The 23,810-nt window shown below is 36.4% G+C and overlaps 1 protein-coding gene across 5 annotated transcripts in view; it reads right to left on the bottom strand.

Moving 5' to 3' along the window:
* Nucleotides 1-23,810, bottom strand: part of llgl1 (LLGL scribble cell polarity complex component 1) — an 83,006-nt gene that overhangs the window by 54,905 nt on the left and 4,291 nt on the right.

Raw genomic sequence — 23,810 nt, forward strand, 5'->3', positions numbered from 1 at the left:
TATTTTAACTTTTATTTAATGTTTAAAATGCAAATCCAATTAGATTCACTTTATTTGGTAAATAAAGCAAGTTTGTCATATCTATATATCTATTAAAATATTACTGTACAAACTGCATTGTACATAAATCAGATGAACATTAAGTCAATAATATTATTGAAATTAATTTAAAAACTGAATAAATAAAGATTTACACACATTTACTCAAGTAAATAAACAGAACGGTGGGCTAAAAATCTGCGGAATTCTGCACACGCAGATTCCGGGTGGACCTACTTATAAGTCTAGCCTATATAATGTTGAATGAGGGAATCTGATAATGACAAATGTTTAATTTTATCAATGAAAAAAATGGTCTAAGAATGTTGGCAATGGCAAATGACAAGCATTTAACTCAAACACAATAACTCAATTTTAGAATTATGAATAGTTGTATTCTGATGCCATCACTTTACTGTGTATTATCAACCAGGACAAATTTAAAGTCTATTCAAGTCCACCATTATAATATATACAAAAACTAGCATTTTAACCAACAGTAGACTTGCACATATTGGCCTAATATTATTATTGCTGCTTAACCATGTTTGAGAAATAACAACAATAATAGCCTACTCATATTAACCTCTTTTTACATCTAAAGAAAAAATTTCTGCAAAAAAAATAAAAATTCATGATTTTCATTTTAGCCAGAATCATGCAGCTCTAGTGAACTATCCCTTTAAAATAGGACTTTCCACGAATAAGCAAACCCTCCCCCCCCCTTTTTGACATTCTGGATAAATGAAGACACAAGATAAATGACATTAGTAATCATAATTTAAATAATCATGTAATAATCATTCCTGCACAGCATGGTAATTATGTCTGAAGTTGATAAAGAAAAAATATAATAATTTCATCTAAATAGATCTCATCTAAATAGTTGCTTATTTGACTTTTTATTTATAACGATTTGGTTCAATATATTTTAATGTGTGCAATTGTTGGACACAACAGGTTACTTGTAATAAGCTGAAATGGACAATGTGATTCAGAACACAGCCTATTTTTCGCCACAGATTTGCTCGTGAGGCAGGAAAGGTACATCTGATTCAGACTAATGAGAAGAGATGCAGTGACGGGGCGAGAGGAGCACAGGACACACCGTCAGCTCCACTGAGCCCAGAACAAAAGCTCAGACTGTGTGGCACTGGCGCACGTCACCCTGCCACCACACACACACACACACACACACACACACACACACACACACACACAGCTCATAGAGCCACTTCAGCTGCTGCCTAATCAAGCCCATAATGTCTTACACAACCAGACTCTTGAAGCGGCACCCCAGACGAACTGCTCCGTTCTCAAGTCCCTTCGGTTGCCAGGCAGCATCTCCATTATGTCAAACAGGAACAGTCGTGCTGTTATTTGAATAACGGGCTCATATGCCCCAAAAATGTCACACAATGAAAAGGTTCAAAAGCTAGGAGCATTTGAGACTGAGAGCGTTTTACTTCCACAACCTTATTCCAATTACTGTTAATAACAAAATTAAAATAAATAAATAAAAACTTATTCACATTCAAACCTTTAGCAGGGTTGTTTGTCAGGTAATGACCATAAACCCTTTATGCAGCCTGAATATGTATATATTTTTGCCTAGGTATACCTATTTTTTAATATAGGCAAAAACTATTTTCAAAAAAAGGCATAAGAATATGTTACAAAATATAAATGTATACGTGTTAAAATTGCTGAGACTTATTTCAGTATACTGATATAATATAATACTGCCAGCTGAAACTGAATATTGAGTAGTGAGCAAGGCTTTTATCTTTCATCATTCCCTCATAGCAAACTAATGGCAAAAGGCGTTGTGGTTAAGAATATTGGAGGCTGAAACCTGGTTTATACTTGACGCGTCAAGTTCACTTGAGTGCACGCAGCGAATATGACGCCATCTCTGTGTTTGTAGAGGTTCACTTTGGGTGCACGCGACATGATTTTGGATTGGCGGAGCACTTTTTTTTTTTTTTTTTGAGGCTCGAGCAAATGGTGCACGCAGCGCCACGACTGATTTGAGTTGAATATGAAACACTTTGAAGAGATTTTGTCTGAAACAGGTATGACTGTACAGACATGTTTGTGATCCGTGATCATAGAGATAACCAGATGATCAAGAATTCTTGGCTAGAAATTCCACCAGCCGAGGGAAAGGAAGAAAGGTTTTGTTAAAAGATTTGGAAAAACCTGAGGGATACGTTTGTTAAAGCCAAGAGTCCATGGCAAAAGTAGAGACCAGGTACACAATTAAAGAAATATGTTTTTTCCACCAGTCATAGATTTTACACTCATGCATTTATATTACAATTTTGAATTACAATTTTGAATTTAAAACAAATTAATAGTAAAAAAAAAATATATATACACACACACACACACACACACACACACACACACACACACGCACGCACGCACACACATTTCTTTGATAACTGGAAAGGAACATCGGTTTAAAATAGACAAATGCCCTGTTTGTCTAGGCTTTATTGGTGATAATAGTCAGGAATGTTGGATCATTTATGCCTTTTTAGCATAAGTACAGGACATAAACTAGCCAGACAGTAACATGTGAATTGAGCAGTGGGCTAAATAAAAAAAAATAAGGTAAAAATAAAAAACAACTGCAATTTTTAGTAAGTGTACTTTTTTTTTGTAGCGCCATCTAACAACAAGAACAATTTTTTTCATTGTAGCTAGTGTGGCGCAGATGCTACAACCTGCCTTTATACATGAGCGACGCCATAAATCGCATGGCAAGAATCAGATATGGGTCACAATTAAAAGAATTTGTAAACAGACGGGCAAAATAAATTACATATAGGCATCAAATTGGGCACCTTAGTTTTAGTTATATTTTTGTCTTCTGAACTCATTGTAGTTTTAGTTGATTAAATTGAATATGATTTTAGTCCACTTAATCTACTCTAGATTTACATGACTGATGTATTAAACTATGTTTAATAAAAACATAAAATTCTAAACTGTTTATATAATCCAGGAAAACACATTTATAAACATGAATCATATTAAGGTTTGAACTACACAGGCCTAGTTTTAACAGCTGTGGTGAAACATTAGACCTAAATAAAACACCTCAATTCATCAAATAAAATAAACCAGCTGATACTAATTGTACAATCAAATGGTGTAGTATTGAAATTAATATTATTTTTTAATTCACAGAGTAGAAATGTTGAAGCAATGAGATTCTTTTATTGGTAAAGGTTTGCAATTGCCTAATCTAAAGTGAAAGTTAGAGTGTGTTTGTGGCATTTAGTTTAGAAGAGTATTGCACGCATGTTAAATTTAACGGATTAATTCCATACATTAATAAAAATCATATGGATGAGTGAGAAGATCACGCTCAGTGTGATCAGAAAACATGACGGCATTTTGATGAAGAAAAAAAAAAAGATTGAGCAGTCTCAGAAGTTTCAAATGTGCTTCAGATTTATTTAGAAATCTATTTATAAATCTAACTATTTTTAAACCTTGCTGTTAGATTTTCATCTCCCACATACTGACGCTTTTGACATTTAATCAGGTATGCATCAAATGATTGCTTTTGTCCCACCAGATAAATCCAGCCTGATCTCACAAGGAACGTAACTATTTTGTCAATTTAGTGGCTATTTCATATGAATTTGTATAAGTCATATGAAAATGTCCTAAACCCACCCATCATTGGGGATGAGCAAATCGTACTACATTGTACAAATGAGATTTTAAGATTTCATACAAATTAGCCACTAAATCAAAAATTCACGGGTTACGGCTAGAAAGTAATGGGTAAATCAGCGTTTCTCAACCACATTCCTGGAGGACCACCAGCTCTGCACATTTTCCATGTCTCCTTAACCAATCAGATTCAGATCATCAGTTCATTATCAGAGACTGAAAGACATGTAATGGGTGTGACAGACTAAGGTGACAACCAACATGCAATGCTGGTGGTTTGTTCTAACTGGATCTTTTGACAAACTGTCCCTCTTTATTCCTTTATGAAAATGCCAGTACATTGTCATTTAAAACTAATTATTTAGTTTTCATCTAGTTTAAGTTGGTGGAAAGAAAGTATTTTACGAATATTACGACAAAAATTATCCGTCAACGAAATTAACACTGCTTGACATGAATGACCATGGTCATTGTTCATTGTTGCACATCCTCTCTCCACTATGTTTTAAGGCTCTATTATAGATTTTATTTCAAAAAGGTTTATTTTTTTATTTTAATTTTTTTATTTCAAGGAGGAGGATAAGCTGGTATCTTGTGCCTGTGTGTTACAGATGGCCATATATTAGTTACAGAAATGAAACCAAGGACTTTGATTTTAAAAACTTTGTAGCCTGTTTTTTTTTTTTTTTTTTTTTTTTAACAAACAGCTACATTATACAAATCACAGAGATAATATAAAAAAAGAACAGCATAACAGGGGCATTTTAAGCAGCATTATATCATCCACCTGCAGACAGCCAAAAAAAAGACATCGGGAATGAAGTGGCAGAGATGATCAATGAGAGGAAAACAGACACAATAAAAGAGCATAGAGCAACAGAAACGTTTGTGAAGCATGCTGGCATTGCAGGGGCCCTGTATTGAGTTCAGCGGGGAACAGAAACATCTGTAAAATTCTCTCACACTCAGTCCTGATTACTCCACACAGATCATTAGCATCAACAAAGAGACCCTGTCATTTTTTCCCCTCAAAAACTGCCCTTACAGTCAATACACCATGAAGCAAACCCACCCTGTCCAGCTCAGCGCATTGCTAATGGTGCGGAGAGATTACAAACCACGAGATGGCTTCTCTCAGAGAACAGCGCAGCATGGTTTGGTTTGTTGACATGGAGAGAGAAAGGGATTTCCTGTATGTGGTGAACCATTTTTAAGATTCATCGCCACCCTTTTGACAACATTCACACAGGAATTTCTGAGCTCGTCTTTTAAGAGTTGTCACTTCCTCGTAACATTTTTCAGAAACACTCTGAATTAAACCACATTCACGGTTTAATGTCATCAGCTACAAGCCTCCCATCAACACTAGAAATTATACTGGAAGTAACACTAAAAAACTAAGCCTTATATTACCGAGACTCAATGAACAGGAGTTGCAAGCTAGTGAATGCATTCAAATGAGCCTTTTAAAACACTGTTTTCACCCTACAAATACATGCGTCATAGTTTACAGAAGATGCCTGTAGGAATCTGCAATGTACATTATTTTCATCAATGCTAGGTCAAATATGAGATTAGAGCAATGCAAATAGAAACAGATACCAGCCAACACAAGTGTGAAGACTTCCCTTTAATATGGAAATCCAGAGTGGTTTCACCGTTACAAACAGAAGCATGGGCATCTTATGTTTAATAAGAGCATTCTTCAATAATACAGTTTAAATGTAGAGATACACATACAATATGTAAATTTTGGCCCATATGAGAACTAATAACTTCATCCATTTGGAAGATGCCCCCTGATATAGCAGCCAATAACATCAAATCTCGATGTTAATTTTTCAGAGTCTGTTTACAAAATCTGAAAACAAATATAGTGGACAAATTAGCTTAAAATCTTAATTCAGAAAACAAAGAAACTACAAGGACACAGGTAGATCTTGTCTAGTATTTTCACGATTACCACAACTGACAAATAAATAAAGTCCCCTGTATGGATGGCATTTAACATTGTTGCAAAAAATAAAATTAAAAATTAAAAAGTGCATTTAAAAAAAAGTGCATTTAAATGATGAACTTACAACCAGGGTATGAATTACAGGGGAGTTTGACCCCCTTATTATCACTTGATCCCTCCTGAAGGACATCAAAACAAGCTGTATGGGGGGTCAGTCATTTAATAGTAAGAAATAGCTTTCTCTGATCTCTCTCTTAAATATTAATAATTAAAAATTAATAATGTAAATATACATTTGACCCCCACCCCCGTGACATTATACCATTGTGAATGCATAATCGCGCCATTCAATGCTAAAAAAATATCACTCAACAGTCTCAAACTGGCAGTTCTAGTGCATCGATAACCCTTTTAAGCATTCACAACATGCTGTTCTTGTTTTATCTGCGTGTAGCCTAAAAAAAAATAAAAAAAAGAACAATTAGGCACATAATTTGTATAGTTTGACCAACAGTAATCTCTAAAATAAAATAAACAAAAAATAAATTAAAACATTGTTAAAATGACATTTGACCTTAAATAAGGGGTCTCAAACTGCTGGCCCAAGGGCCATTTACAGCCTGCCCTTCTCACTCCAGACTGACATCACAAATATAACAAGATTTGGTCAGCCAAAACATATATTTTTGAATGACTATCAATGTTGTGCTGTCGTGTCTAGCCACTTGTGGTTTTGACCCGCCACCTAGTCTACATTCAGATCAATTTTACTTTCATTTTCTCTCAGTGTACGGTCAAGTGTAACACACGTGTGTTTTAATTCTGGGGGTGATTTAAACGTTAAACTAGATGTCCGTAAGTGCTCTATTTTAACAAAAGCTCTATTTTTGTAAATACTCAAGGGTGGTTTTACTATTATTAGTTTTACATTTCTTGTACTTTGTTTTAAAGACTTCATGGCTTACGCGTTATGCTCGTGGTGTAAATTTGATCAATTTGCTAATATTAGATTCAAATGGTCTCATTTAATAGATTTTCTTCATATGCTTATTAAGATTTGCATAAAAACTATATACATTAGTAAAAATTGTACTGCTAGTTGAATTGAACTTGTTAAAGTAAATGTGAATACATACTTTTACCTCTCTTTGTTGTAGTTTTAACAAAAATAATGATTTGCATCATCACTGGTGACAGGTAATGCTTGAAATATAAACGTCATGTCTGTTGTCCTAAGACGCATCAATTACATCAGGTTTCCACTTTTTTCTCGTGCTTGAAATGTTAAACCACCCCTGCTATAAATTGCCAGTCACTAAAAGGGCCCCTCGCTAATTTGAGTTTGAGATCCTGGCCTTAAAGCAAAATTCAAACTGCACTTTCAAATTAACAAAATAAAATACAACTTTTAAATAATGCCTTGAACATAAATTCATCATGATCAAAGTCATATAAATTTAGTCATACTATAGCTGCTCTCCACCCTCTTCAGTTACCACAAAAAAACTTTTAACATGTCAAAGTCATGTAACAATCAGAACTCCCTTTCTGGGCCCCAGACTGCTCTCAAAACACAAGCCAAACTCACTCTCTGAGGGCCTGTGCCGGTCATCTCTTGTCCACATACTCCCAACAATGCTCAGCAATTACTCATTCAAGCGCTAACAACAAGTAAGCAAAGGATAATGCAATTTCACGGTCTGAATAGTGATAAACAGCAGACATTGTGTCCAAGGTCTAATGCAGTAAACATACTTTGTCCTATATTGATAAGACAACCCCAAGTAATTATGGGGGATTTTCTCTAAAAAGAAAGAGAAAAAAGCTATTACAAGTGAGGCCTGTTGAATTATAGTCAAGAGCCAGGCCATTTAAACCTAAAAGCACCAAAATATTCTTAAACAAAACAAATTTTGCACTTTTCACATTCCATTTAGTATTGAACGTTGGTCAAAAAATATGGCTTTAAAGTAATATGGCTTTAAAGTCTGTTTTCGTATATTACAATGTGTTCTAATTACTTTAGAAATACATGCCTCAGCCTACATTTTTGCATAGTACATTGCTCTGAGCATGTTTCATTGCACGTTTAAGATGACAAATCAACAAGAGGGGAGTGTCTACATTTTGCGAATCTGACATTTTTGTACATTTCAAAATCACAGTCCGAAACGCTTTGCTAAATCAAACATACAATAATGTTGTTAAAAGCAAGCGTAAAAGAAAAAGTGCACGTCACGTATTCAGTTTCGGGTTCAGGCAAGCTTTGCACTCACACTACAAGCATACCATGCCAAAGCCCAACTGAACCGCTCTCTGACACACCTCTTCCAACCGGGCCAGGGCTGGCCAACTGAACCACACCTGGGCCCAATTCGGAGCACTCACACTCGTCAAACGAACCGGGAAACATGCCTAGGCACGGTTCAAAAAGCATAGTGTGAGTGCACCCTCAAACTCAGACTTAACAAAAGCATCACAAGTACAACAGTGAACCACAGAACAAACTGACCATGGCATGTCCATATATAGAGACATGAGGCAAACATATTAAAAATCACAATAGGTAGCATCAATTTTACCTAGAAACTTCAGTCAAATATATGTTTAAGTAAGTTTTACACAAGACTGACGCATATATTTCCAATGAACCTGTGTTGCAAAACTGTCATCATACATTAACCATGATTTACAGATAGAAGCCAGTTAATAGCCTATTCTGTATCTTCTTCTTCCTCTTTGACCTTAGTCCCGTTTGGTTGCAGGGTCGGCTCTTTGGAACAAGTCCTCTATTTAGACTTGTCCATATGATAACGACTTTTTTACACCTTCCGTCCAGCCAGTCACCCTCAAACACTCATACACTATGGACAATTTAGCCTACCCAATTCACCTGCAGCATGTCTTTGGACTGTTGGGGAAACCGGGGCACCCGGAGGAAACCCACGGGAACGCAGGGAGAACATGAAAACTCCTCACAGAAATGCCAACTGAAGCGAGGTTCGAACCAGCGACCCAGCGGCCTTCTTTCTGTGAGGTGACAGCACTACCTACTGCGCCACTGCTTCGCCCATAATAGCCTATTGTGTATATATAGTATATAGCTTTTAAATATAGAATAATTTGACAACACTAAAAATTATTTATGGAGCACAGTAAAGCCCCAAATATTAATTCAATGTCATGATAAATTCGATTCTTCAAACCACTGAGTTTTACTCATTTGTCAGCAAGGTTTTCAGGAATTTATAATTTAGCAGAAATGAAGAGAAATTTAACCATTACTTATATTCATATATTTTAATATACATCATAAATATAGATAACACTTTAAACAATTGATCTATTAGTTAATGTATTTACTAACAATTATTATAGAATTTATTTATCTTGAAATAACATTAGTTCGTGTTAACTAATGATTATTTAAAATTAATGTTAACAAGCACAACTTTGGATTAATAATGCATTAGTTAATGTTGAACTGATTATTAAATGCTTTACAAGATTATTCATACTTGGTTAAATGTTAGTACATTAACTAACATAAACTAAAAGAGCATTATTCAAAAAGTGTTACCAATGTATCTTTTGCACAACGAAATCACGATTTTTATTTTCTTACACACAAAACACTTGTGAAAAAAATCAAAAAGTATAAACTACACAACAGACATGTAACACACATTTAATATGCTTTCCAAGTACACACAAATAATCTTCATAAAAATGTATTTGATACAGACGCCAAACTGTTCTCGACCCCCATATAAATGCAATCAGAGATTCCATCCTGCAAACCATCCAAAGAAATCAAGTGGCGAATCATTTGACATACACCAGCTCCGGCCTGAACTTTGGCTTGGTAAGCATCTCAAGAAATTTCAGTTTAAGTAATAAAGAACAAACCGTGAACTTTGTGTCACCCATAGTGCATGGCCATTTTCAGTTCATGTCACAACTGATTAGACCGACTGGAAGGAGATTCCAGCATCTGTTCTGCTTATTTCCAAACCAAACTAACATCCTTAGAAAGAAGCCACAAGCAAACCCTTTCACCATCCACTAACTTGCCACAATTTGTAATTAAATGGCAGCCCTTTAAAGTGGTAAGCTTTGGCAGCGATAAGCATATTGCAGAATTCAATGAGTCTTCTTCACTATTCGGGTTTCCAAAGGCCTATAGATTGCTTACCATCCACAGAAGTGCACTACAGGGGGGGGGGGGGGGGGGGGGGGACTGATTTGGAGCTCCCTGTGTGTGTCCGTGAGGCTCACAACAGAATACTAATGGCTTTAGGCTGAGACACATGAGAGAAAAGATATGCAAAGAGACATTTAAACCTCCTTCAGCACACAGCATCATCTAAAATCTTCAGGAAGAAACAAAAAAAAAAATGGAGTTATGAATGAACTTATGAAGAGGTGTTGGAGTGTTTCTTCAGCTGCATTCAATCAGATGAGAGGACTTCCCTATGTGGGAATGTGAAACGTGAGAGCATCCGTCTTTCATGAGGCAATCGGCCAAACTAAAAAGTTGTGATAAGCCTATGCCTCCAGACCAGACAAATGTTTGAGTGTTTGCAGTGGCGTGGACACAAACTTCCAGGCTCAGATCAGAGAGCTGCAGCGATGCCTCTGGGAGAGGAAAAACTGATAGCTAGAGCAATAGGATAAGACTCCGTGCATTCAGATCCACTTATGCAGAGCTACTGCGACTGATTGAAAAGACAAGAGGTGATAGGAAAGGTGACCTGGACATTCTTGTGATCCAGCAAGAATAGTATTAGAAGCATTGAGCTGAATGTTTTATGTATTGTTTGATGTACTCATATTTACCATTGCATAAATGATAGCAGAGAATCATCAATCATTACGCCACTTTAAACATCACAGCACACAAGCAGCATAATAACCATGGTAGATGTTGATGCATACAGATGCCCAAGAACATTCAGCAATATTACATAGCAAATACAGACTACAGACCATTTTGAGGGATGTATACAAAAACAATGGTCCCAATGTATTTCCTGTTTTATATTTTTAATTTCTATAACTTCCAAGAATCCAAAAAGAGCAACAAATTGATAAATAAATGTAGGGGTTTTAATATTTAGTTATGAGTGAATTGCCTCTTGTTACAGTTATGAAATAGTTTGATATCGAACAGGAAATGTTCATGGGCCAATGACATCACCAAATTGAAGAAGTTTATTTATGAACTAATTTCATGGGAATCACATGCTTATGATTGATCACGGCTGGTTGTGCATTAGCCAATACATGATTCACCAATCAGACGGTTCCTAAGTCACTATTAATAACCAAACCACAGTCGTCTTCATTTTGAAGAATCACAGCAAGAACATCACTGGTCCTCGTCCTTACCAAGCTAGTCAACATTCTCTGGTACCATTGACGTGCTCCAAGTAAGTAGTTATCTCTTTATAGCAAATTCGTTATTACTAGCTACAAACAGCAAGGGAACTCACAAGACCTACCTGAGCTCAAACTCCCTCTCTCACACTGCAAACAAGAGGAAGCCCCAGGCTCGAAGATCTTATGAGCTCAAGACAAGCTTTCCATCAGGTGGTTCCATTTCAAAGTTGGAAAACACTCCAACTAAGGTGCTTTAACACTAGCACTTTTGTTCCGCACCCAGGTTCACTTGATGTTAAAAGTACCATATGTTTAGCTAGAGTGAATGTGTCTTCTGAACTCAGGTGCGCACCCACGAATCATATTAAAGTCCACCCGAAAGAGGTGGTCTGGGGTACGGTTCACGCAAACTCTGGTCCGGTTCACCTTTAGTATGAGTGCAATCATACCAAATAACGGAAGTGAACCAACAGTATATCTGTGCATCAAGTGCTGTACCTTGCTGACAAGCAGGACTGAGCCAGGGCAAGCACAGTAATAATGTCTGGTTGTCTCCTCCAAAAACAGACTCTGCAGACATCGCATTGTTCTGAATGTTTATATTTTTGCAGCAGATGGACGCAAGTCACTTATGTCCAAAACCAAAAGATAAAGGCAGAAAGACTGCGATGCGTGGAAGTTTTTCCATTTTGGTACTTTGCTTTTATGTCAGTCACCTGGCAACAACCGTACAAATAACAGCAGCTTGATGACACAAGCGTACCGGGGTTCAGAAGGTAAAAAGACAGTGTGAACACAAACCAACTGAAAAGGTGGCAAGGGGGACAAACGAACTTGGGTACGGTCCAGACAATTGAACAAAGTGTGAAAGCACCCTAGGGGTTGTGCTGACTAGTCTATTAGTTCTACCACGAGTGCATGACATTTTGTGCAAGCAGTGGTGGAAATAGTACTGAAAAATTATATATTCAAGAAAAAAAAGTACAGATACTTGCTAAAAAAAAAAATGTAATTAATACAACTTTTAAATGTGAAAGTATCTGTTCTTAACAACTCAAAACAGGAGGAAAAAGTAGTGCTTTAAACACACTCAAGAAAAAGCACAGTATCTAGTCCATCAATGCGGTCGAAAAAAGAAGAAAAAAAAAGACATGATAAAGGTCTTTGTGAATAAATCATTTGAATCATGGACTCAAAAGATTTGTTCTTTAGATTTATTTATAATAAAACCGCAGTATTGCTCTGAGATGCAGAAATCAACCATATGCACCTGTAAAAAAAATAATATTAAATGCTGCTGTGGCTGATAGAACTTTACCATTAAAAATACATAAGAAATTGTAAAATAATTCTCGATTGTACTGTAAACTTTGCATTTCATTAATTTACAGCATTATACAACAGTGTTTTGAAGTACACTACAGATCATATCTTTGTTACACGGACAAAAACCATAATGAAACAAGCAGGTGGTGATGATGAAAGAGTCAAATGAACCGACGCTCATATCAAACTTTTCCTCACAAGCAGAGAAACATACTAATACATAGATAGAAGGCACTCGGTATCATCCACACAGCTACTACACCATCATGGTGATTCACATAAAATGAAAGTAATGATTTAAACATTATTTATAAACATTAGATGTAACAAAATTCTGGGAAAGTCAATTTCACTGTCAGGTCAAAGTTAGGTATTCACTGTATATATTAAGGAAACGTATGTTATCCAGGTTATGGATTTTTACTGTAGCAGATTTTAAATTACAGTCATGTTTTACACTGTTGACATTATTTGACAAAGACACCGTGTCTATAGGTGTGTGCGTAAACTGTAACACTCAATATAACTTCTTTAAAATTCATTCACAGGTTGACCTTCAGAAAACCAGTACTACTCTTATAACCTTTTTTTTGGCTGATCAAAATTGATGTCTTCAAAGAACGTTGAAGACATGACAAAAACAAAGGAAAATGCTATTAATTTAGAATTTTCTATTATATAATATTATTATATTATAACTTTTATTATTTCAATATTTTATTAACGCCTAATAGATTTGTTCTAACATTACTATTCTAATAAAATTTTACTAAAAAGGTACCGTTCAATTTACTTTACCATCACTTCTCATGTACTTCAGCAGAACTAAAAGAGTAAACGTAAAATCCCCTACTCTGGATTTTCTCAAAATTTGACATCTTGACTATACCATGCTACATGTCATGCAGTTTGACCTGTTTTTTGTTTTTTTGTGCGAGTGTTTTTTAGAGAATGACCATATTGATATTACAGCACAAATTAAGCCTGTTAGACTAAGTTGATCCACATTAAGCAAATAAGGATGTTGACAGTCATAGTAAAGATAAAATTAATTTTGGACACACAGAAGCAGCATTCCTGACAGTCACACAGCTCGTTCTGCAAGACATGGTCAGTCAATCACAGATGATGCCACTAATAAAATCTGAAGCACATCCCGATTACCAGCCAGCCCCAGTGGTGGCCCGGGAAACCAATTCAAAAGACCTCTTTGAGACGAGGACCGGCAACAAGAGTGCAGAGGAATGTCCTCTTACAAGCAGAGGGTGAACTTAGGGCACAGCCACATGCATTCTTTAGGAGTGAACCCAACACTTCCAACAGCTCCTCTATCCCAGCAGTCTCATTACTTTCCTCTCTGCCTCGCTTAAACCCCATGTCTGTCCTCCCCTTTAGCTTTAAAATGCAGTCTCCACCCCTGCGCCTCAATTTGTGGTGGCAGCGGAGACACATTTATGATCAGACAAGCTCAAATTACATCCAACACTCACTATTCTGAGGCCAAGAAACAAAAGGCAACTGTAAACATTCCATTTAAACAACCCTTCTGAGGATCAGAAAGTAGTTTATATAAATCAAAAGAAAAATTGCTTGTAAAAAAAAAAAAAAAAGACAGAATTGTGAAAATAAGATTCAAAATATTAAGTCACATTAATCTTTTACCCTACCAACAGCAAGTCATGCCCTTATACTTACTAATGTCTCACTAATATCACTCTGGTTGTAAAATGAAGAAATATTACTTTGTTTGTAGGCTAATCAGAAAGTTAGCATCACCTCAGTTGCCTTAAACTGCCATTTGCTTCATCAATTTTTGGATTATTGATGTAATTATATAATAATTATATATATATGCATTTCCTCATATATATCATCCTAAATTCAAGTTAAAACGAACAAAAACCCAAATTGCTGTCTCTTGACTTTAATATCACCCCATTATACTTATATACCTATATACTATATATTTGGTATATATACCAATATACCTTTATTTAAAGCAACATTTCCCTGAAAGTCTGAGTTACAGCAGAACTGTGTGCAATTATACCTTGAGGCTATAAAAATGGACTACCGGATAGATGGGTTTATCTTTTCATCATAATAATGTTAAATGGCCCCTCAATACCCCACTTGTAAGCAACTACCTTTATCAAGACAATTAACCGCACAGTTAGGAGTGTGTTAAGGTACTGATACAATGTCACTTCAAAAAACATGCAAAAATATCTTAAACTTATTTTTTAAAGGGGGACCCATTATGCCACTTTTTGCAAGATGTAAAATAAGACAAGTCCTTAGAGTGTGCATGTGAAGATTCAGCTCAAAATACCCCACAAATATAGTTTAACTCTTTGAAACCGCTCTTTTTAGGCTTTGATTCTAATTGTGACATTTTGGTGACTGTCGATTTAAATTCAAATGAGATTGTGCTCCCAGCCCTTTTTTTTTTTTTCAAAAGAGGGTGGACCTAACAATGCGTCAGCAGAGTGACAGATTGAAAACCAAAAGAACGTCCAATGCTAATGAAGGAAAAATTATCACCAACGGGCGGGGCTTTCCCCCTTTGATGACAGGTACAAAGGGAGAATATCAATCAGATATATTTATTTAATCAAGTGTGACTATAAAAAATAAAAACGGTATCAATTTTTACCATTAGAAGCTGGCTATATTTACAGGGTTGCCACAATGCCGTTTAAACCTCTTATAAAAAGTGATTTTTGCATAACAGGTCACCTTTAAAAACACCATATTTTGGTCACTTGCATCTTTCACGTTTAACTTAGAGTTGTGGCCATTTTTTTTTCAAGAAACGTATTCTGCCATTTTCAAAATGCATATTTAATTTCTTTATAAACTAATCATTTTTATTGAACCCTTATTATGTTTTTTTTTAAATGACCTTCCATGCAGTAACACAGCACTAAGTGAATGAAAAACATCTAGCTGAGGATTAAATCTGAAAGTGCACCTTGTTTAAAACTATTGATTCCTTAACAAAATAGTAGACTCGTAGTCAAATAAAGGAATCATTTGCGGTTTGGATATTTTGCCTGAACGTGTCAACGTCGATAAGGGACATTACCGAATATGTAGTGCCAGATCCGGTAAAACGTGAACGCGCCTTTCCTTTCAGACTCTATCAGAGCACGGGGGAACACGGTACTGATCATGACACGAAGATGATGATCACTGTCAGATGGAGATACGGCTGTGGGGAATAAAGGGTTAAAGTTCATTTTTCACAACAATACCACAGTACAGCCAAACTAGAGCGGTGTTTGTTCCTGTTCTCTGTTCCTACACACACGCAGTGGCTAATTTTCAAAATAGTTTAACTTTTGCCTCTGTGTGGATTAATACTGAAAAAGTGTCTGTATTAATCGGGTTAGAGTTAAAAATAGAGTAATATGCTGAAGTGTAATTGCATTCCTGCATTGGGCTCTCACATGATCTGTGCCAATTCATGGCTATGGTGAAAAATAAAAACAAAAATATTCGCTGAACAAATCATATTGGAGTCATTGGGATAATTAGGTCAAATTAAATACATATGATAAGACAATGAAAGTGTTTTTTGACCTTGAATGCATATCAGCCTGTTGTTGGAGCCCCCAAAATATGACCTTTTATAATGCAAAATAGAGGCTCTTTCAATTAATAACAAATACAGCGCCACCTGCTGTTAAAACTAAGCTCAGATTCAATTCAAGAGAGAATAGAAACACATCTGAAAATCTCAGAATCAATGTGGAATTGATTTCTTGAACACTTTTTCCACCACAGCTCTACTTCAGGCATGTAGTTATTAAATGTGATTATAAAGGCAAGAAAATAAGTTCATAAATGCACAAATAGATACATATGAAACAATACGCACCAATGACCTTACAGACTAAAATAGGATGATTCAGAAAAGACACTTCCAAAAAATATGCCATCTGTGCACTGCACAACTCTATTAAACTGCAATGGCGGAAATAATCCTATTTAATAAAAACAACTCTTCCACTTCAATGGTACGGTTAATAGTGGTCACCAAATAAGTGACTTTATCAGAGCTTCTGTTAATGGCTCTGCGCAGGACAGGCTGGACAAACTCTGATGACAGCACCCTTGATCAGACACACTTCAGACTGAACCATTCTGGCATCTGACATCAGGACGACCAGAGCTGTAGAGCAATGCACATCACAGCCGCCCAGCCTTTGATGTGCAAAAGTACACATCTGGAGCTGGAACCAATCCAGATAAAATGGAGCTTAACAAACCACAGCAGCGTTCCAGTTTTTTCTCTCTAATGAAGAAAGCACTGACAGCTTAATCTAATAACTCACAAGAAACTGATAAAATACTGGACGACTTGATTCTCTAGCTAGTTTCCAAGTTGTTCATAAGGATCATTCAACTGGATAAGGCTATTGATTTAGGTCAAGTTTAACTAGAACCCATAGGTAAAGTTTTGGAAACATCTCCACTAATGCCGAGTTCAGACTGCATGATTTTCAAACTAGTCTTGTCACAGATGTTTTCACACTGCATGACTATCTGGGCTAGCGTTTCGTCGCTGCTTTGTTTACACTGCAAGATGGTTCGGCGACATGGACATTCACATTGCATGACTTTACTATAGGGAGAATCGCCGACAACTTTGTACAAACTACGTCTCGCAGAAAAAAACATGTAGTATATCTTTTGTTATTAACTACATAATGAGAAAGAAGCCTTTAATGGGGTAGAACATGTACATGTTTGCTCACCTGGGTTTAAAGGGAATTAGCCATTTCTCCTCAACGTTGATAATAAACTAATTTCTTTCTGTATGAAACGTCAAACAGACACGGTTGCTCCTGAGTCCTGTCAAACTTCCACTAGTATTTCCTCCATTTCGTGGGTCCAAATAAAAAGAAAGAGCGCTTTTAACTTCTCCCCCAGCCTCCCGCTGACCTGCAGCAGGTATACACACACGCACACACAAGTGAAAACTGCTCCCTCATTGGCTGTAGGCGATCGCCGATGTTATTTTCAGTCAAAACTCAATTCACACGGCATGATTTGAATCGCCGACAGCTCCAGATATTTAGCACGCCAAATATCTCACAGGCATCGGCGACTCATCGGCGATTCTCTCAGATCGCGTCTTTGATCGTTCATACTGTGTGATTGTCACTCACGTACACGAGCAGCGATTTGCCTGTGATTTCAGGCATTTGTCGGCGATTTCTCAAAACCTGTCGGCGAGCCAAAATCGGGGTTGAAATCACGCAGTCTGAACTAGGCATTAGGCTGCAATTACAATGAAGATGTTGATGGTCAATTCCGACTTTGTGACTGTATCTGCTTTTTTTGATGACCGGCTAACATCATCTTTTAAATGTAACTTGTATCCGATTGTCTGCATTTACACTGCACACGGCAAAGGCACAATGGCCTTAGAAAAAAGAAAAGGAAAGAAAAAAAAAAGGAAAAAAAAAAAAAAAAAGAGCGGGCGCTGACTGACAGCTGATAATTAAGGAGCGCCCTTTTCTCCGTTCCTGTATTTAATCTGTTAGCAGGGTATAATATTTTTTTAATTCTTTTTGACAAATTGTTTTACTATAGTTTATGCCAGAAAAGTTCTCATTTGGCCATTTTCTTTTAATCTAGGCTTTTTAAAAGCAGTATGTGTAATGTTCATGGCATGATTTATGCACGCGATGTATGCAATAGTTTTTTAATAGTTACTATAGGTTGTATGGCGGATGTTGCGCTCTCTCTCCCTCTTGTTAACATACTTAAATACTTGTGCTACATAACAATATAAAAGCTTGTCCCCGTGTATGAGATTTAAGGATTGGGACTCTGCTGAAGTCTGTTCCGAAATGAAAGCGTCAGGGTTGGCGTCATTTGCTATGGTTTTTAATGACGCGCGTCTCGCATTGGCAGTTGAAAATTCGATCTACCAGCTTACACTGCAGACACGAGGACATGGATTCGATTCATATCGGATAAATTTCCACATATGAACAAGGCCTGAATCTGCTTTGAGTAAATCAGAATCCATGTGACTTTACCCTGCTTGCACGTACATGGACCTAATCCGATCTGTACCACATGGGAGAAAAAAAAAATTGGAATTGAGTCATGAAGTGTAAATGCAGACAGTTCACCCAAAAATGAAAGATTATTTATAATTTATTCACCGTTTACTTGTTCCAAACCTGTTTTAACTTTTAGGATATTTTGAAGAAAGCTGAAAATCTGTGACCCTTCCCTTGACTTCCATAGTATTTGTTCTTTCTACTGTGGAAGTCAGTGGCTTTTGTTTTCAACAGAAAAAGGAAACTCATAATGGTTTGTATTTACTTGAGAGAGAGTTAATAGAGAGTAAATTTTCATTTTTGGGTGAACTATCCCTTTAATGAAGCAAGTCTGTCTGACAAGAAATCTCCACATAAACAACTTAGCAGATTTCTAAACAATTGGAAAAGTACTTCATTTCACAATGTTGAATACATCTCCCACCTGCTGCATGAATGTCATCGAATTGTGGTTCATACAAAGTGTGAGAAAAGTTTATGTTGGTCTATTATCTTTTATCCATATCTCTATTGTAATGCACCACATGTTTGTCACAAACCTGTACCACTTTTAAGTAGTCATACTTTTTACAGGCTTAATGTAAAAACTAATATTTAGCATAAACTGACAGTTCTCCTTCTTTTAAAGTCAACATAAAACAACATTTCACCCCACTTTATAAAAGCATACTCATTTAATAAATGATTATGCTTGGCAATTTTCTTGTACTATGTTATAACTATGCTAAATGCCAATTTTAATTTTGTACCCCTACCCCATCCTCTTTCCCCTGGCCCTTGAAACAGAGTGTGAAGGGGAAGGGCTTCTTTATATGAGATTGATGATAGTGACTGCTGTACTTATTCTAGTTGTGTTATTTTTTGGTATTTATCTTCAGGAAATCACTGAAGGCAGTGATATCATGTCATCAAAACAATACAATGTGACAATAAGATCGTAACTGTACTGTGCATTTACACTGTGGCCATATCTATCAATGTAAAAGCACGAAAATAACATTAACATTATAGCAGACACTGTAAAAAGCTCATTCCCAGCCACTAGACTTTTCTGACAGGATATTCGAGTGTCAGAAGTGAAAGTATGTTGTGGGATTGCTTTACAGAAGTAATTATTAGGGATTATAGAGCGCAAACTTTAGCCAGGCATTTTTAAATAGTTTTTTAAAACATAACTGTAAACCACGAACAGGGTTATGAATATTTTAAAACATATGCTTGTTTTTTGTAAAACTTTGTAATAATGACAACAAAAAAAAAGTAATAATTTGTGCATCTCCTTACTTTAGTGTGCAGCCGTTGTATATGGTGTATTCTGGGAAATTTTCGTACACCTTGGTTTTTGAGAGTGAAGAATTGGGACGTTAAGGGGAAAGGCTAAGGGGTAAAATTGGGATTGGGTCTTAATGCTTTTCTATGGTGCTGTATGGCAGACTTCAGTGAGTCCACTTAAACCTTGACTCTGCACAATTAACTGCAAGCTTTCACTCATTCGAATGCAATGATAACATCTCAAAATCCAATCATCAACAGCCAACAGATGGAAAAACAGGAGTACCCTTACTTTTTTTTGCTAATCTATTACACCAGTATATGCCACAAAATGGGAGAAAACACCTGTCACTACCTTGGTTTCATTAAGAATCCAATGAAGTCTTCTAAATGCTGGTATCGTACTCATTCAGTCTGATAAATTCCTAAATTACACAAAAAAAAATAAATAAATGGCATCTGTTTGTTAAAACTACTTATTTCACGAGAGCACACACAGATATTTGACTAAATAGAATATGCATATATGGTGTGCTTTCTGCGGAGCAGGCTCTGAGCTCGAGAAGACACTGTAAGGGTACATACTCTGTACAGTTGCCTTGAACCGGGCCGAAGCATGCTTGTCCCCCCTCCTGTCTTTCCCAATGACCCGCTCTTACATTACATTCGCACTTAAGCACGCTTGCGTCATCGGTGATGCGCTGTTCTGCAAGAAGCGCTCTCGCTCAGCAGTGGACATTTCTTTCGTTACAGTCGTTTGGGATGCAGTAACACGCAGTTAAATATTTCGCCAAACAGATCAGCCACTTTTGATGCTCATAAGTAATCATAAAGTCCTGGTGCAGCAGGTATTAGGAGGTTTGCTGAAGGTGCAGCTGTCGTGCAGTGAGGGGTTTGCGTCTTTAATAAACCATGACAATTTGCGGTCATTGAACAGTAAGAATGATTAATAAATCCATATGAAACAGTCCCTTGAAAGTCACACCTCGTCTTCAGTTTCAGGCTCACGCACGCTTTGCACTCACATTACAAGCTTACCGCACCAAAGCCTGAGTAAAAGGCGTTTTGGCAAACCTCTTCCAACCAGGCTAGGGCCGGCCAACTGAAGCGTGCCTGAGCACTCACACTTCTCAAACGATCCAGGGAAAAGGGTTTGAGCACGGTTCAGAAAGCATAGTGTGAATGCGCCCTAATTCGTGTTATTCCCCAAATCAGGATAGAGAGAGAAAGATAGGGTCCGAGCCCAGTGTCTAACCCGGCTCCAGAACTTACTCAAAGACATGCAGTTTTATGTAGGATGGAGTCAGGCTTGGTAAAGCAAACTTTGATCTCTCATCACACCCCCTCAACACCCAATCAGAGGAAATGCCTCCGAAACCAAACCTCTCATTACTCAACCTCAGAACACCCTCTTCATTTACACTCAAAGCTTCTCTGTCCTCTCACTCCATCACAAGACATCTTGTTTGATGGACGAGGCAAAAGCTTTTAAGCGCTGACAGATAGTGCCTCAGATCTGGAGAGTGGCAGGTTGTCAGATCAGCTTCACCCTCCCCGTCCCGTTCTGTCCAGTGAGTCAAATCTGCAGCAGAGCGAGCGTCTCTCAGCTGGGCTGTGCCTGACACCACCAGCCTCCAAACAGTCAAAGACCAGCACTGTACCATCGCAACCTCCACAATACCACTGATCCTGCCCGTATCTCTGCTTCCATCTCAGGAAAACCGCAAACCAGACTGTGAAGGAATGCTGGACGTTTTCCAGTCTGACCCGTCCCAGTCCAAGAGGACGAGATAATGAGTGCTCACCAGAGGAGTCTCCTACACTTTGCTCTGATGATATCCTCCTAAACATTCCTTCAACCCAGCGGACATAAACACTCAAGTCTGGACAGTGTTGCTTATAATTATGACAATTCCGAAAAGTTACGTTTCTGAGGTAGCAGGTTTTGTAGGACTGGAACAATATGTATTGAGTCACACTGTGTACCAGGCTAATGATGACTCAAGTCTTTAACACAACAGAGCCACACATTCAGAGTAATTAATCGCAATCAGTGAACCATAAACTAGGACATCCCCCCAATGCCATTGTATCACTGATAGACATCAAATTGAATACCTCAAACATTTCATCAGTTTCTAAAATAAAAAGGAGGCTATAAAACCCTTTTTTTAATGTTCACTGTATAGAGACTGGAGCTGCACAGTAGATCGTTTCTGCATAGCAATATGAACATTCGCAATAGTCACATGCTGAGTATACGCAATCTTGAGTCTGGATTATACGTTATCATTTCACAAGTGTTTTATGATACCTGGGACTTTGTGAGGGATTTAAAAGCATTTGTGCCTCAGAAATTTGACTGTTTTTAACTCTGAAAAATTAATAAAGATAAATTCTATTGAGTGGTTTATAAAACTAAAACTATGCAGTATTATTTTACATTTGATTATTCAATTACTGTACACTTGAATAAAGTTTGACTCCTCGAAAAACAATAAAACACTATTAATATATATAATATTATATACCAGTGTTTCCCAACCACGTTCCCGGAGGACCATCAGCTTTGCACATTTTTCATGTCTTCTTATCCAAACATACCCGATTCAGATCACCAGCTCATTAGCCGAGACTGAATGACCTGTAATGGGTGTGAGAGAAAGAAGACATCTAAAACATGCGGTGCTGGTGGTCCTTCAGGAACGTGGTTGAGAAACACTTTTATACAAAATTAAATAATATTTTTCTTTATTAATTTTACAACATTTACAGTATAGAAGAAAGTATGTAGAATAATAGAAAATGTGGGGTAACTGGAGTATATTAATTTTTTTTTTTTTTTTAATGAAGACACTTAAGTTTATTGATTTGGTTAAATGTATATGAGCATCATTTATGTTTAAGTCTAGAAATAAATTACTTCAAAAAATGTGTATGCGTTTTGGAAAAAAGACAAGAGGGATATAATCTGAGAGGAGAGCAAAATTTTAGGAGGTTGAAAACAAGGACAATGTTAAAAGGTTTATCTGTATGTGGTCTGAAACTATGGAACAAATTTGTAATCAATGTCAGGGTATAAATCAATTTAAAACATTAAATTAATAAAAGTATGAACATATATTATTAAATGAATATAAAGATTAATAAAGGAGAGTGGAAAAACATGGAAAATGCATAAAATGTACAAATAAACTATTAAAGACATTTGTTGATGAATAGAAGTGATTGAAAAAAAGAACAAAAAGATTTAAGTTAATGGCTATTTACAATATTTTTTGGGGGGTGTATTTTGTTTAAACGATTGCTTTGTGTATGATTTTTTTTTTTTTTTTTTTTTTGCGGTTCGAAATAAATCAATCTATACTTGTTTTTTATATTTTACGCATGCATTCCCCTACAGAATCATCTCAATCAATCTAAAATTTCAAATTCTTTCCAAATAATCTAGTGAAAATGTATTAATATCACAATACATCACAGAATAAAAAAAGTATTGCAATGTTAGATTTTTCTAATATTGTGCAGCCCTAATACAGACCCTTGCAAAATGAAGAAGCCCTAGTAATGTAAAATGTTGCCGATTCTACACTACACAAAAAAATGAATCATACCAACATATAAATTCTTAAAACCTTTTTAAAATGCATTATTTACTGAATAGGGTATAAATACAAATTGTGACCGGAGCATATTTTTTCCATTCAATTTCAAAATTTTTAATTATATTTCGTGAAAATTTTTCTCATCTAAAATTTAAATTCTGTCATCATTTACTCATCCTTCACTTGTTAAATACAAAAAAGTTCATTTTTAAAATTGCACTAAGTGTCTTCTACAGTAGTTTTTTTTTCCTACCATGGAAGTTGATGGGTTCCAGCAACCAACATACCTCAAAGTAGCTTCTTTTTGTGGTCAACAGAAGAAAACAAAACTCATAAAAGGTCTAAAACCATGCGAGATACAAACAAAGATAGGCAATTTTCTTTTGTTTCTGTGAACCATTCATTTAAATCATTTAACTGTGTAATAGCTTTTTTTAAAGTTAATAAATTTAC

Source organism: Danio rerio, chromosome 3, assembly GCF_052040795.2.
Source record: "Danio rerio strain M-AB ecotype USA chromosome 3, GRCz13ab, whole genome shotgun sequence".
Lineage (NCBI taxonomy): Eukaryota > Metazoa > Chordata > Actinopteri > Cypriniformes > Danionidae > Danio > Danio rerio.